Below are 3,821 nucleotides of genomic sequence, written 5' to 3'. Positions count from 1 at the left end.
GGCAACTGATTCTTTGAAGTTGGAAGTTGCCGAGGCAGACGGAGGTCCACCGGTGCATAGAGGTGACTATGCAGATTAAGTTTGTGGATCAAATCTGATATGATTCGTCCTTAATGGTCACCTTCTTCAAGGACACGGAGCTTTTAGGGACAAGGGCTTATAGGTAGGGATTTGTTGTTGTTGGGAGCCATCAGATGGAGGCCAGGGGGCTGGAGTGATCAATGGGGATTGGCAGGATTGGGAGGAGGCATGGATATGGAATTCATGGGTCAATAAACAGCTTATTCCCTACCTACAATAAATTCCTACCCACAAGCCCAGCTCTCCGTATCCGTGTTTCTCTTCTTAAACAGCTAGTGATCAATTGACCTTCCTCCGGATAAATCTTATCCTCGACTGCTTCTAATTGACTACCACCAGGAATTCTAAATAAAACAAGTAATAATTTGTAAGATATCCCATGTGCAAAGGTTTTACTTGATCGATTGGCAAGACTATGGCCCCGATGAGAGATATTGGGTCAAAGCCTCTGATATGCACACTCTTCTTCCGTACACATTATCCGCTAAAAATGGGCAGATGATGCTGGGGATGGGGGCAACTATAAGGTGGGGGGTTGCTGCAACATGTGGCTCGTAACCTGGTGTCACGCCTTTTGACATCAGCAGGTGCGGGGTTTAAGAGAACAGCTCAGAGACTCCAATGTATGGACAACTGGTATATGTGCCTTAGCATGCTTTTTTGCTGTACTTGTTACTGACTGGGTTTTAATATTGCCTTCCCTATGTCTGCTGGTGGTATACCTCCCACTCCATGACTGACCTGGATTTTTTTTTTACATTTCTGTCTGCCAATGACCTGGCATTAGTACTGCCAGTCCTGAATTCTGGCCTGACAATGACCAAATCTGACCTCTGTCTTAGATCTGCCTGGTGCTGGAAGCTGCATACGGGGTGTTACATCTATATGTATAATTTCAATAAAGATTCTCCAATCGATCGCCATGGTTCCAAAGTGCATAGGTTTTATTTGCAAAGAATTACAAGAACAAAGTTTGGCATGCATACGCTTGTACCATTGGCACCAACATAAGCTTCTATTAGAATGTTCTGGTTTCCAAAGCCAGAGGTGAACAATTTATAGACTGTACAGTTGTAAAAAAACAGTGATATCACACAGATACACAGTTACAGTATGAAGGTCCACATTCATAGGTCGATAGGTCATGATCTCCCAAGAACTTGACGAGTCATTGGTTGATTCCTCTGGGTATTGTTCCTTGAAGTGGCCAGGTGTCCTTCTTCAGGCTCCCGCCTCTATTCCGGTATAAACTGGTTCCCTTATCACCTCTCTGGACTTACTATTTGGTGTATAAAAAGTGATATTATTTATAACTGTATAACTGCTTGATCATAGCTAAAACTAAAGGTGATTACTATCTTCTAATGCTCCTGGATCTCTCTGCTGCACTCAACACTGTTGACCACTCTAACCTCATACAGACGCTACATTCCCTAGGTCTTCAAGACACTGTCCTATCCTGGTTCTTATCATCCTACCTATCTAATCGCTCTTTCAGTGTTAATTTCTCTGGAATAACCTCCACTCCACTTCCTTTATCAGTTGGAGTACCACAAGGCTCAGTCCTATCTCCTCTGCTATTCTCTATCTACACCACTTCTCTAGGGAAACTAATAAGCGCCTTTTGATTTCAGTATCATCTCTATGCGGATGATACACAAATTTATATATCCACTCTAGATCTCTCACCATCTGTGTTGTCTCACGTTACTGACTGTCTTTCTGCCATTTCATCTTGGATGTCTTCTTGCCAACTCAAACTCAATCTTTCAAAAACAGAATAATATAATAATATTCCCACCCAACAATAGAAGCTTACTGCCTGACATCTCTATTTCTGTTGACAACATGACCATAAATCCCACCCCGCAAGCTCACTTCCTAGGTGTAATCCTTGACTCGCAACTATCCTTTGTTCCCAACATGAACTCGATATTTACATCATGCTGCATACATCTAAAAAAGATTTCCAGAATATGTACATATCTCACACAAGACACTGCAAAAACTATTTTGACTATTGTAATTCCCTCCTTACTGGTCTTCCCAAAATCAGATTTGAGCCCCTATAATATATTTTGCACGTAGCGACTAGATTGATTTTCTTTGCAAACCGTTTTACATCTGCTGAGTCACTCTGTCAGTCTCTACATTGGTTGCCTGTTTTTCAACGAACGCAATATAAAATTCTTCTAACATACAAGGCCGTCAACAAAATTGCACCGACATACATTTCCACACTTGTCTCAAAATATCTCCCAACTCGACACCTCCGTTCTGCACAAGATCTGCGTCTCTCTTCCACACTCATCACTTCCTCCCATTCTCGGTTACAGGACTTTTTTCGGGCTGCAAACCACTTTGTGGAATTCAGTCCCTCGCACCGCAAGACTTTCCTCTAGTCCTCAAACCTTCAAGCGTTCTCTGAAAACCCACCTCTTCAGACAAGCTTATAGTATTACTCTACCACCCTCTTAATCTCCCTAGGTTACCCTATTACCACCCTCTACACAGTTAACACAAGACAACAACCCTCTGACCAACATAGTTGTGTGACTGATCACACAGCCCACTAAATACTTTGTAACCTTTGCATTCTAGCTGGACAAATATTCAATATGATGCAGCACTTACCCTTGTGTATCAAACCATTGTCCTATAGATTGTAAGCTTGCGAGCAGGACCCTCTTACCTCTCTGTATGTATCACCCAGTATTGTTTAATTACTGTTTGTTCCCAATTGTAAAGCGCTACGGACTCTGCTGGCGCTATATAAATAAATGTTGTTGATGATGATGATGATGAACTGCATTATAGACTTCCCGGTGAAGACCAATCATTCATTAAACTCCGCAACTTTGGTTCGCCATCAGTAACTGCTAGCAGCACAGAGGGTTTACAATTTCACCCACAGTCTGACACTTTTCTTTGAAAAGTTTTTAAAGGAACTCAGTTTTTGTGCAAAATATATGAGAGGAACTCTATTTCCAGTGACTTGCACCTGTGCTGAACATCACCACTCAATGTGAAATGACCTTTCTATGAAAGGTTCAACCTATAGACCACACTGACAGGTCATATAAACTCAAAGGTGGACAACACTTTGCCATGTGCTGTTTATATGTTAGTTTATTATCTGGCATTTCACAGTTCTGAGTAAAGTGTCATCCCTTCACTCTTGTTAAAACAAGAGTCAATAATATATTGGGTACACGTGGCTGTAGATGTATGAAGAATAATTACATCTCTGTTTCTCATTCTGCCTTATTGCAAAAGGAAATTGAGGCTGTAATTCAGGAGAATTTACTGTTCTGTAAACTTGACAGGCGGGAGAGGTGGCGTGGGATCAATATTGACTTGATAGTTGAATATGCCTCTTGCTGAGACCTGACCTGTGTGCTAGTCACCTACACACGGCCGAGACACTTGTGTGAAATTAATTTGGGAGAGGTAGGTGCACAAACAAAGATATGAAATGGAATTTATACACATTAAACATTCAGGGGTTGTTCCTGAGTTGAAAGTCTGTGCGTTTGTGTAGTGTAAAATTTGCACATTTGTACTGTGTATGCCCAGGAAACAAGCCACACGGATATGCCTGGATGCAGAATTACACATGTCTACAGTTGCACCTCCATGTGAATGGAGAGGCTAAACGGGGGAGGAAACGAGCAGTCTAACGTAGACCAAGTGTCATGCACCAGGCTCTCAGGTCCTGTTACTTACCCCTTCGCTGTATT

General features: G+C 42.0%; 1 long non-coding RNA gene across 1 annotated transcript; it reads right to left on the bottom strand.

Annotated features, from left to right (window-relative positions):
* Positions 1-1,002: 1,002 nt before the first annotated feature.
* Positions 1,003-3,290, bottom strand: LOC142098633 (uncharacterized). Its single transcript, XR_012678366.1, has 2 exons — positions 2,774-3,290; positions 1,003-1,360 (listed from the first exon to the last, which is right to left on the bottom strand). It is a non-coding gene; the product is annotated as an uncharacterized LOC142098633 (long non-coding RNA).
* Positions 3,291-3,821: the final 531 nt, after the last annotated feature.

The sequence above is a fragment of the Mixophyes fleayi genome, chromosome 7 (assembly GCF_038048845.1).
Source record: "Mixophyes fleayi isolate aMixFle1 chromosome 7, aMixFle1.hap1, whole genome shotgun sequence".
Taxonomy (NCBI): Eukaryota; Metazoa; Chordata; class Amphibia; order Anura; family Limnodynastidae; genus Mixophyes; species Mixophyes fleayi.
The sequence above is the reverse complement of the archived record's forward strand: the minus strand, read 5'-3'. Positions and strand labels throughout refer to the sequence as shown.